A 13,512-nucleotide genomic window follows, 5' to 3' on the forward strand; every position below is an offset into this window, starting at 1 on the left:
GACCCTCAAGGATTTGAGGCTTCTGTAGGTAGGAGATGGCAGATTCCAACTTCAAATGGAAAGACTATAGGGTGCACTTAGGGAAGCTGGGTCCGAGGAAGCAGGATGCCTACCTCAGCTAAGCTTGTCAAGCCCCAGCTTGTGGTTACTGACACTCAGTATTACAGTGGTGCATAACAATACACAAAATACTTTGTATAATCATCCATGATATCAAAAACATTAGAGGAATATTTATAACAACAGCCACAAAGTAAACTGGCAACTAATTTCACTGGATTTATCCCTTTCTCAAGAGATACTCTGGCAGAGAATTCTCACAACGAAATCTTTCAAAAGCATATGTGGATTTTCTTTTACTTTATTATACCTATGCATGCTTCAGTGAAAAATCCATAAATCTGAGACAAAGTGGTTATTTAAAATAAGAGTTATCATTTACATTATTTTTCTGAAAATAAGAGCAAGCTGCTTTTGCTACTCACTTTGAATTATTAAAAATTCCACAAATTTAAATGTTCTAGGGAATGTGAGCTTAGCAATAATTTCTGTTCTTTATATATTCCAAAAAATATTGTAATTTTTCCCCATTTTTCTGGTTCAGGATTTGCTTGTTATAAATATGGAGTAACCCTTGAACATCAGTAAACTTCTCGAGTGTTCCTGCTGTCCTGACCCATATTTCCAGTGACAACCTGACATATGTAGACACTATGCAAAGCCCACATCCATTAGACATTTATAACACTATGTTTTCATGTGACTGTTTTCTTATTTCTGCAGCACATATTTCCTGGGATAATAAAATAACCACTTGTTACATCCCCCTTGTTTGAAGTTCTGAAACAGCTACTCTTTGGTTCTGATGATCTCAACATTGCCCCAACTCCAACAGAATCTAAAGTGTTTTCTTGATGGCAAGCCCTGCCATTCACTTTTGAAGATATTACTGAGAGGTGGATGTTGGGCAGTCTTGGAACTGGGCTGTTGGATTTTGCAACGATTCTTGGACAATGAGAAATGACATGCTGGTTAACTCCAAGGAATTTTTTCTACATTTTGTGTCAAGAAGGCTACTGGTGTCATCTCAAGACCTCTTCCCCACTATTACCTCAGTATACAGAAAGGCCACTAGGCCAGATGGGGTTGTTTCTAGATTATGAGTCTGGCATGGTAAGCTTTGTTAATGTGGCCAACAGTTTTCTCATTTGTAGCCTCTCGGGTTCTTTCCCTTACACTCTTGGACGTTTGTTTTGCTTTGCTTTGCACTCACAGAATCAGGGATAGGTCGGTAACATGACTAAAGGTATCAGAAACACCATCTTCTGAAAATGCTAACCTACTGACTACTTGATTTTCTTTATCTGTTTCTATAAAATTTGTACCATTTTTAAATTGTGGAGATATATATTTGTTTTGATTTTCATTAAACTACTCTCTCTTAGAATACCACACATGTCTTTTTTTTTATGCTGTATCTTTTTTTTCCCTTGATTTCCAAACCAGCCCAGGTAAATGAACACCTGCGTGTGTTTATCCAAACTGATGGGTTAATGCAAGAGCACAGGGTTCTTCCCCCTGAACTGGAATTTTCTTTTCTCTGTTCCACATCTGCTGAGTCACATTTCATCAAGTGTAAGTTCCAACATTTCTTCAGGGAATTCTTTCTTTAGCTCCTGGGCTAGATTAGGCTATTTGTTTTAAAGACTCAGAAAACCTTACACTTTTCTTTGTAAAGCTCACAATGTAACAGTAGGCTTCTTTTCTGCTTTTCAAATTACAAGAAAAGGATTGTGTTTGTAACACAGTTATATTCCAAGAAAGTAGACAATGGTTAAGATATAACTGATATTCAATAATTGTCTGTTTGAATAAAAGAATAAATGCACAAATTAATTGAGGAAAACATATGATACAACTATTTAAAAGGCTACCAAATTTACCCCTGTATTCCTATTGATTTTGGCTACTGAATGTAACCAAAATCAACAAGGATACTGAGAAATATTATTTAATGAAGATATAAATTGTACACTTATCAGATTGATAGGCTCAGTCAATTTTCTTTAGCTCAGGAACAAACTATTGATGGACGCAGATCTTAACAGAATGACAATGATACAGATAAAAAGACTGAAAACCTGTTAGATTTTAGTAATTTCACTGATGGCATCCTACAGACAGTTACCTGGGAACATGTCATTACCAGAATAGAAAGTAAGACTCACTTTTTGCTTCAGAAAATACAGAATACTCAGAAGCCTCATTACACTTTAATAAAATTCCAAATTTATTAAGGTCTTTGAAATTTTTAAGATACATTTGCAGTAAAATATCCTTATTATCAGAAATACACATATTTTGGTCATGTTAACTTGGTATGAAGCCTTTCCTTAAGTATCGACTGGAAATTGATTCCAGGACTCCCCACAGATACCAAAATCTTGGATGCTAATAATCCTCGGATGTCCTTACATAAGATGGCGAAGTATTTGCATGCAGCCTAAGCACATCCTCCAATGTACTTTAATTATCTCTAGATCACTTAAAATACTCAATGCAATGTAAATGCTATGTAAGTTGTTGTTATACTATATGACTTAGGGAATAATGACAAGCAAAAAAAAGTCTGCACATGTTCAGTGAAAACGTAATCATTCAATTTTTTTCCTGAAATTTTTTAATCCATGATGAGTTGAATCCATGGGTGCAGAACCCTATCATATGCAGGTCCAACTGTATATCAAATATCATATTTAATGGTGTATTTTCTAGTATTTAATTACTGGCAATATGGCACACAACAAACATATCAAAAGTTTCTGGTATGTGTTTTTTGAATTTATTTAAAGCAATAAAATAATGCCTCCTTTAATGAGGATTGCTGAGAACAAAGTCTAAAAAAGGCTGACTCCATCTATAAGGAGTAACTCTGATCTAAAAGTTTAATGACAGAGAGGATCTCTGAGTTGTTATTCCACTGGATGTGGGACATAATTGTCAACTTCCTGATCTGTGAAAACAGTCTCCAAGCCACACACACATTGAATGGTAAAGGATAAAAATCTAACTAACTAGGAAGGCTTAGGCACAACTTTTCAAATGCAGATTTAGGTAGAAATAGAGAAAAATAGATATGAATATTGCTGAGCTTCATGTTTAGCTGAATTCATAGTAAATATTTATCATCATGAATATGTTCATCTCAGAAGCCAAAAGCATACCTACTCTCACAGGAAGGTTGCATATATATACATATATATGTGTGTGTATATATATATGTATATATATAAAATACATATATTTCAAAGCAGTCATTCATATATATTTTTTTCAAGTAGTAAGCTAATTTTCCAAGGACTATTATTATATATACATAAAATATACATATATACATATATACATGTATTTTATATATATATATATATATATATATATATATATATATATATATATATATAGTCCCAGCACTTTTAGAGGCTGAGGTGGGAGGATCACTTGATCCAGGAGTTGGAGAGAAGCCTGGGCAACAGGGTCTCTCCAACAACAGCAACAACAAAATTACTCAGGCATGACAATTCGGCCTGTAGTCCAGCTATTTGCAAGGCTGAGGTTGGAGGACTGCTTGATCTGGGGAGGTCGACTCTGCAGTGAGCTGTGATCTCACCACTGCACTCCAACCTGGGTGACAGAGTGAGAGCCTGTCTCAAAAACAAAACAAAACAAAACAAAAACAAAAAGCTGACTATATTTATCCATTCTTCCTTATTGCTCTAATAGCTGTATTCTAATATACAATGAGATTATATACAAGATGAGGATGGTTAAAAGAGTATAATGCTATTAAAATATAAATGACTACAGAATTGTATGTTTGCATTACTGCTGTCATTGGAATACAGATCCTGTCACCTTGGTAGTCAGCATAGTACCCAATAGGTAGTTTTTAAAAAATATATCATTATCATTTATTAATGTGGAGAACAGCCTTCCAAAGACAGCTCCAATGTCCTTGTCACACAGAGGCAGCAGTCATCAGGAACTCTGCTGGCCAATGCTTTAGGTGCCTGTCTACAGGGAAGACATTCTGAAAAAAAAAAGTCAGGAAACTTCAGGAAAAAAAAAAAAAAAACAAATCAAAAAGTATAATAATAATAAATTTTTTAAAAAAAGAATTTTCTCTAAAGAAAAAAAAAAAACCACCACCAACAAAAAAAACACCTTTTCTTCCAAAGTAAGTATTTTCTGACACTCTCACCTTCAGGCTGTTGCCCCTGTTGGAAGTGAGAGAGTGACTAGTTACTGGCAGTGTGACACCATGAGCACGCTCCTAGGCTAATGGAGCTGACTGAAGAGCTCCCTCCAAGACAGGCTCCCTGCAGCCCTCCCCTTTCTTTCTTCTGAAAATGTGTATCTTTCTTTTCAAGCCACGACTTAAAGTCTTATTTTGTTCCTACTCTTAGAAACAGTCAAAAAGAGCCCTATACCAGCCATTTTATGAATCCATGTAATTTTAAAGCAGAGGGATAGTAAGGCATTATTTGTCTCTCTGGTCTTGGTTCCTTTTCTGCATCCTGCAATCATTCAACTGCATCTTAACTCTACCATGTCCATGACACCACTTATGCCTAGTGCCTAGAAGACTGAACATCACTTGTGCCTACGTGCAGATACAGAGAAAGTCGTCTGGTCACATTACCACTTTGGTGGAGGACACTCTTGAAAAATTCATCAGCCAGCTCTGCTATTATAAACACTGGGTCAAAACTTGGTTGACTTCAAAGTGTTCTCAGAAAGTTTGATAATACACTATTGAAAGATGGTTTTCCACCTCAAAACCTGACTGGTGGCAACCTTCAATTGGCCCCTGCATTTCCTCTGAGCTGAAGCAGCCAAGAGACGGAATCGTTTGCATGAGGAGTTCTTACTGCCACTATGGTTGTTAGAAAACATGGAATGATCCCTCTGCCCTCCAGGTGATTGAAAGCTATGCAAAACAAGGTTGTTTCTTTCTGAGAGGAAGGAAGGAATGGGTAAGAAAACTTTTAAGGCATAAATAATATAAAATGGCACACATTTTAAGACACATTCACATGACATTATACTACAAAAAAAAAAAAAATACTGACTTTCTCTGATTTGAATCAAGGTCCTTCACACAGTTCACTCCCAGGCCTGTTTTGTGCAGTTAGTTACAGGATTGAAGTTGGAACATGACCGGTTGTTTGCACATCCTCCGGTTTCTTGGAGCTGCTGGAGGACCCCTGAGGGGCTGTGCAAAGGAAAACCAGGCAGAGGCCATGTTGTCTCTTCAGCACAGTCCTCTGAGATAGGTGGCAAAATAAGAGGATTCCAGTGTAAAATGTTGCTGTCTGTTTCTGAATAGACCCAGCTGTCTCCTCTGCTGAACTCTTCTGGATTTTCTGTGCAATCACAGCTGACATCGTTTCTATTATCCTGACAGCACTTTTTTCCTCCTCTGTAATAACACACTTTGTGGATGAACCAAAATCACCAAAAACTGCCACGGATACTGTTACAGGGCCACTCAAAATAATACCAATGCTATTGTTGGCAATGGATTGGTAGAAACCCAAAAGAGAGAAGGTAAGAGAAAGCATTGTCAAAGTCCCCTGATGAAGCTTTGTATGTTCCATGTTTCTATCCTACTTTTTTCCATTATGCAACCATGAGCTATGAGTGGTCACAGGTCTGGCAGAGCAATGTAGTTCTACAGGTCCACCACGTTTCTGGACGGTAGACGTGGCTCAGAAGTAAAATAAGGTGCCAACTCTGAGCTCATGGAAGACAAGAGAATCATGACAGTAACATACAGCAGTGTCCATATGGATCCAAGATTCACATGCAGAGTGCCCGATTACAGAAGCAGGCAAGGCAGGCTTCCAGAGCAAAACTCAAGCCTTGGTTCACTTTCCAAGGTACTAGAGTTCAGGGTAATCAGACGCATTCCTTAACCTTGACTCCTTCCTGCTTACTAAGACTTTGATCAGGGACAGTCTTCATGCTGTCCACAGCGGGTCTCCGAAACTGAGAGTAACAGTTGGCTTACATCTCCAGCGATTCAAGTCTGCAAGGTGTATATGATTGTGCTTCGGGGGGAAAGCAGAGATGCCACTTTCTGTACTTACAATGGAGTTCACTTCAGTGCTAAAAGCACATCATAGCAGTTCTGCTCATAATAAACTCCAAACTAGCAATCTGCCTTTGGGTTGAGCTGTTCTCCTACAAGATAAGCTGTTAAGTCATGCCTTGACTTTAGATCTCTCAGCCAAGAGGGCTAAGCATCCAGAGGTCCTGTGTGGCAGCCGGCTGGGAAAGCCACCCTCAGGTCCTTCCCACCGATGCCTGCGGCAGCAACTATGGTGGCGGCTATGGTGGCAGCGGCTGCGATCGATCCGAAGGGGCCCCTCCACGCACCGCGCAGAGCAGAGGAGGGCGCGGTGTCTTGCAGGCCGGGGTGCAGGTGCTGGGTAGGTCAGGCGGGTGCTGGGTTCTTGTTCTTCTGGCATCTTGACGCTGGAGCTGGGCATAGGGCTCAGCACTTCTCCAGGCAGAGGCGAGTGGGCATGTAACCGGGCGGGTTCATGGCTGCCAGGAGCATGCCAGGAGCAGGAGGAGGGATCCTGTGAGACACAAGGGGGGCTGGCTGTAGAGGCCACCCCCAATAAGTAGTTTTTTTAACCCATCCCTCTCCCTCCACTCTCAAGTAGACCAGAGAGTCTATTTTTCCCATATTGATGTCTCTGTGTGTTCAATGCTTAGCTCCCAATTATAAGTGAGAACATACAGCATTTAATTTTCTGATCCTGCATTAATTTGCTTAGGATTACAGCCTCCAGCTCCATCCCCATTGCTGTAAGAGGGTTGGTGTGCCCAGAGTAAATCCCTCCATTTAAGCTCCCATTCACAACTACACTGACTCCATTGAGAACGGACCTTATGGTGAAGGTGGGAGCAGCCACTGCTGAAACCGCCATTGCTCAGTAAGCCTCCATGAACATTTCCGTTTATCTCATTTGCTCCTGAGAGAGTGGTGCCTTACATCATCTGCCCGTTAATATCTGATCCTTCATAGAGGTATCCTGGAGGGTCATATTTCTCTATGATATTCTGCTGGTGATTCTTCCACAGGCACATTTCAATGAAAACCATAAGAATGAGAGCAGCTCACCGGGCCCCTCAGCTAGGACCCTGTGGTCCAGCCCAGAGCAGCAGGAGTCAGGACGCAGGAATCCTCTCCAACCAGTGCCAGGGCCCTGGAGTGGCTGCCTTCCTGACAGCTGTTCTTGGGGAAGTGCCAAGGAAAAAACCCAGGCCCAGGGCTTTTCATCAGACTCAGGGTTGGCTTTTGTTCTTTGTGGACTTGAAATGCCAGTGGTTCCTGCTGTGTGCACGAACCACGGAACAGGGCCTATCCTCCCCAGCTCCTGCCAGTGCCCAGGGGCTGTTGAAGGGACCAGAGGCTCTGCAGGTTTGAGTGGAGCAAGGGAATGAGGTTGAGGCATAGAGAAGACTCAACAGATCTAACTGGCCCTTTGCTTACCCCAGGAGGGCTTCTCGCACATTCTGAGTGGAGCAAACTTGGGTGCTTCACCTACTCCTTCATGGGGCTAGGCTCACTACAGGGCTATGTCCTCTTGTGTCATGTTGTGGACCACACAGCACCTGCCTTCCCTGCATCTGAAGGAGCAGCCTTGAGGGCTTAGGGTTCTGGAACCCCATTTTACTCTCTGTGCTTCACTGGCTATCCTTGCTGCTTATGGCCCCCACACCGGAGTGGACATACCATTACCCCGAAGGAATGCTAAGCATGGTATTTCCTTCTAACACCAACGGCTACTACTACTGTAATTTACTAAGTATTACTTAATGCCAGGAACTGTGGAGTGCCTTATACACAGCCCCACTTATCTTTCACAAAACCCAGTGAAGCCAGGGCTTTGAGGCAACTTGGCCGCAGAGGGTGCTCTGGGTCACCCATTTGCTGAGCAGCAGAACCAGGATCTGAACTCAGGTCCATCTAATGCCTGAACCCGCATTCTCCTCACTACCCCATGGAGTAGCTCCAAAGCATGGACAACTGTAATAACTCCAAGGAAGCATTAGAATAAACTAGAAAATAAACTTAAAAAACAGTGTCAGTGTTAGGGGCCACTAGTGGACTGTTGAGAAGAAGCTTGACCCCAGTAATGAGATGTATGATTTTTAGGCCCACAGAGTGGGTAGGTAACTGAAAGAATGTAGAGGAAATCAAAGGCTGGGGTCATGGTGAATCCCATCGCTCTCCGACTGAACTCCTGCTAGGCTTGCAAAGCACAGACACAGAACACACTTGTGGCAAGAATGAGTGAGTCATCCATTTACACATTTTCTAAACTTGTTTTAAAATTCTTTCTATTTTTAGGCCTACCATATTTTATGTCATGTAGCATTTCCTTTTATTTCTTCCAAACACCACTCCTTTGAACCTCCTGGAGTGTGCTGTGTCCATGGTAATTTCTGTTCACTTTGTCCACATTCCCTGCACTTTAGAGATTTTGATCCCGTCTGCTCTGAGATTTTATTTCTTAAGTAGAATCACTTGTTCCAGTGAAGATGGCCTAGAGTCTTGAGAGAATGATTTTTTTCTTATTTGGGGTCTGGTACCCTTTCTTCCATAATGCAGAGAGACCATAGGGGTCACACTGCTGGGCTGGGAATCTGGCGGCCAAAGCCAGAACCCTGGCACATTCTCATACTGGCTGTGTGACCTTGTGCCAATCACTCAACTTCTCTGAGCCAAAGTTTCTATGTCTGAAGACTGAGACTAATAATGGTACTTCTCTTGTACGATATTAGGATGTTTAAGGCAGACAAAGTGTTTGGAGCACAGTGAGTGCTCAATAAATGTCAGTGGCTGAAAGTCAAACTAGCCACAAGAAAGATGGCAGAGAAGCGTTGCTCATGGACCTTGGTGAGGTGTCATAGTCATTATACCAGGGATACCGAGAAACAGAGAGAGGTCCCAAAAATGGCAGCGGGGCAAGGCAGCTGGGGAATGGGAGCAATGAGGACAACCTGATGAGGTGGTCTCTCAGGTGTGAATGAGCTGATTCCTTCCATCCTGGATCTGAGTGTGCACTCTCTGGAGCTCAGGAGTCTGCTCTTACGGTGTCCAGGACTACAGTCACAGACTAGAGCCTACTCCAGCAGCTCAATGGGCTGCCAAGTTCTACTGTCTGAGAACTCTCTGAGTTCTGAGAGAGTGTTCCATGCTACCAGGGACCTGCGGCTCTGGAGAGCAGAATCCAGAATAGAAGATACCATTCCCATGGCTTCCAGAGCCATGGCGTCCCAGGCTCAGTTTCTCCATGAACCCAGGCGGTGGAGGTTGCTGTGAGCCAAGATAGTGTACCCCACAAAAAAAGATTGCTCTGTAATGAACTGTATGTATAAATATTTTCCTGGAGAGATGAGAAGTGACAAATGGAACTGTGGGAATACAGGTGGGGCACCTTTAGAATGAATATGGACAAGTTGGCTTCCCTTAAACCTAGTCTGTCTCGTCTTTTTGCAGCTTTTGAATATCCCTTTAAAGATTAAAGGTAAGCAGGTAGGGAAGTGTAAGAAGGGAGTACCTGGAGAGATTCCCCAGTCCAGGGCCATTGCCATTTTCCAGGCAGTGACCAAGGTGTACAGAAGCTTAGGATGTGCGTCCTGACTGGGTAATGCTCCTGATCCTGAAAGCAGCCTTGACTGCCCACAGGTAACCAGGAAATAAAGAAAGGGTACACATTGACCCCCGAGATCCTCAAGCCACTTTCACAGGTCAAATTAGGTGACTGAGTTCAGTCTTATGGTCTCTTGTTCAGGATTCAGGAGATAGCTGTACTGCCATGTTTGAAACTTAGTCTCTCCATTCTAGAGCCCAAGGAGCTGTGAGTTATGGAAAGCACCCTAGACTCAAAGTCAGAGAGACCTGGGTTGGTGATACCACCCTGCTCTGAGCAGTGACCTCAAATTCTCAGGTTTCTCACACTTAGTAAAACTATACATGTAACAGCCACATCTTATTAGCAGGGTGACCTGAAAATGATTTGTAAACTGTTAAGAAATGGAGAAAAGTAAGGGATGAGGCAATTATGATGATCAATATAGTGCCGTGGTTTCCTCACCAGGACAGCCTTTTCTATTTTCCTGTCTTCCTCCCCTTTGATGTATTTAGCTGTACAAGCATTTACTGAGCATCTACTAAGTGCTGGACTATCTGCTAGGACCTGGGAACACAGTGGCGACTGAAACAAGAACCATGTCCTCATGGAACAAATAAACAGGTCCTAGTAGGGAGGTGTGCTTCATGCTGTAATGTGGCTAGAGTGTAGAGGGGGAGGTGTGGGGAGCAGTGAGGGTACCCCACAGAGTCTTGGCTGTCCAGAAAAAGAGACCTCTAAGCAGAGACTAGAAAGAAGAGTTGGAATCCACCAGGCAAATGTGAGAATGTGAACGGTAAAGGTGGAATGTTCTGGTACTGGCAGAAAAAGGTCCAGTAGCCAGAGAGGGCCAGGTTCATTTATGGAACTAAGTTCAGTGTAGTGGGAGATAAAGTACAGTAATAGAGTGCATGTTTGTATATGTGAGTGTGTGTGTGTGTGTGTGTGTGTATCTGTAGTGAGAGCTGAGAGATGGGTCTGGGAAAGTGTGCTGGGTTAGATCACAAAAATCTTTGTAGGCATGTTGAGAAATTTGGACTTTATACTAAAAAGCAAAGGGATCTTAGTTGGGGAAAGTGAAGGAACAAACGTGTTTTGGAAAGCTTTTTCTGGCTACAGTGTGGCGAATGGATTGGAGGAGGCCAGGTTGTAGGCAGGGTGGGGTGTTGGTGGGGCACCGTGTTCCCATAATTCTAAGGGATGATGGCAGCCCTGAGGATAGAGGGAAGTGGTGATGGGGATGGGTGGGGAAATATTGTCATAGTCAGCTTTTGACTCTCGATTCTATCCTTGACTGGTGGTGATGGGCTGCAGCCCTGTGAAGACCAGAATGAGTGTAAGCCCCATCCTGTCTTCCCATGTCCTTTGGTGAGCTTCAGCTTCCCCAAGCCCAGTAGTCACTGCAAGCAGATATGGCTCCTCCCACCTCAAAATCTTCCAGTGGCCCAGGGGAAGTTTCTGTCTGATGACAGTCAGATCAGAGAAGTGAGGAGGGGATGCTGGTCTAGGACCAATACTGCCATAGATGGGCTGATGAGATGCTTGATCCCTCACCTCCAAGTCTTGGCTCCAAGACAGCTTCTCAGGGAACTCTTCTCCAATCCCCCTATTGCAAACCAACGCTGCCTCCCCAACCACACCACCACTGGCTTTATTCCTTTCACTCTGCTTTATTTCTCTTCACCATTTGACATATTCTCTACTTCACTTATTTATTTATCATCTGTCTCCCCCCAGTAGAAGGTAAGTTACATGAGGGCAGGAATTCTTGGTAGTTTTGTTTACTGCTGTATCCCCAGTGCCTAGAACAGTGTCTGGCACTGTTGTTTTACTGAGTAAATGCTCAGTAAAAGCTTGTGCTTACATGAGTGTTCGATGGAATGACTGAGTGGCAAGGGTTACACAATGGCCTCATTGTGATGGTGTGGTGCTGGGTGCTGGGCACACAGCAGTTAATAAGATAAACACTGGACTGAAGTCTTAGCCATGCCTGCCCCTCTTTGGTTCTTGGCAGCTAGTGGCAGAAGCAGAAACTCAGTAGCCTTTTATTGTTTACCTGGGCATGCTGCCTGCCTCTCTCTTTTTTCTGGATTGCTGAGGACCCTCTGAGTAGACTATGGGTGAGAATTGGGCACAGGCCATGGGCAGGGTCAGGGAGTGACCTTCCCCAGATCCCAAGGGCAGTGGGAGACAGCCAGACCACTCTCCTCCTCGTCGGCATTCAGTCTCACCACGGAAGGCTCCAAATCTCTGGGGAAAGGTTATAGCACCTGCTGCCCAGGGAACATGTGACCACTTGAGCGCTGCTGGGTTGGAACAATCCACACAATCAGGCCATTGTACTAAACATGCAGGTCTCCTTACCAAGCCACACCTCATTCCGGCACTGCCAGACCCTCCTGGGGCCCTGATTTACAGGTGCCCCAAAGGGGGAGGTATTCTTCTAATGGCCTTGGGGGAGGATGAGGTCACATCTGTGTGACTCACTTACTCTGGCCTGCTCTGAGATCCAGGGAGAAGAAGATGAGAGAAGGAGTAAATAACTGCATTCTAGCTTCAGGCCCTATGAGGAGTGGTAGACAAGATCATTACTGTTTGACAAGATCATTACAGATGACATTGGCATTGACTATTGTCCTCCAACATGTGCTTTGCTTGGTGAAGACTGTTGGGCACTTGCTGATTTTTCAGAAGTCCAAAAGACATGACTGGGTCCAGAAATTCCCATCAAGTCACTATCCATTCTTGAAGATTTTCCTTCCCAGAACTGGTTCTCAGCAGACCATTAGACAAGGATTTGGTGCTACTGAACTCTTGGTCTGTACAAGATTGTGTTTGTTATTGTCCTTCTAGGAGCAAGGAGTTCTACAGGGCTTTGTACCCTGTTGACACTCAGGCCAAGGTCACTGGTAGGTTTCACTCCACAGGACCATTCAGTGACTGCAAGGAAGTCCCTGCTTAGGCCGTTTATTTTTTTCATTATTAGTAACCACACAGGAGATGGCATGATGAGGTAGAATCCAATTTGACTAAAGCAACCTTTTTTTTTGAGACAGGGTCTCAGTCTGTCACCCAGGATGGAGTGCGGTGGTGTGATCACAGCTCACTGCAGTCTGAAGCCTCAACCTCCTGGGCTCAGGCAATCTGTCTGCCTTAGCCTCCTGAGTATCTGGGATCACTGGCGCACACCAGCATACCCAGCAAATTTATTTTATTTTATTTTAGTAGAAATGAGTCCCGTCATGTTGCCCAGGTGGGTCTCGAACTCCTGGGCTCAAGCCATCCTCCTGCCTTGGTCTCCCAAGTTGCTGGGATTACAGGTGTGAGCCACCGTGCCTGGTGTCCACAGGAACCTTGGTTCTAAAAGGCAAGTGAATAAGGATATACCTTTGCTTGGCACATTGCAAGATACTTGAGTGCCTGGCATGTAGTGAGTGCTAAAAAAAGGTGAATCCGAATCAAGGAGCTTAAAGCCAACCAGGGCCATTTTAGGTTCTGGATACTAGTTACAGGTTCAGAGATATCAGTTCTGCTTTATCGCCAATCCTCATCATACCTTTCCACAAAGAGAGAGGAAGAGACTGCGCCAGCACTCACCCTTTCCCATCTTCACTTGCAGGAAAGACACTGGTTTAGAGGTCAGGACCCAGGCATCTGAGATGCCCTTGCCCCCGACCCTGGCTCTTGGGGCCCAGCAGGTGGTCCTTGTGTCCCATGTTTTTTCTCTCCAGAGTCATCCCCCAGGGGAACACACACACCCTGACCATGGGAAGGGAGGTCTGGCTAAAGGAGGAGGCCACTG

Source organism: Pongo abelii, chromosome 12 (genome assembly GCF_028885655.2).
Source record: "Pongo abelii isolate AG06213 chromosome 12, NHGRI_mPonAbe1-v2.0_pri, whole genome shotgun sequence".
Lineage (NCBI taxonomy): Eukaryota > Metazoa > Chordata > Mammalia > Primates > Hominidae > Pongo > Pongo abelii.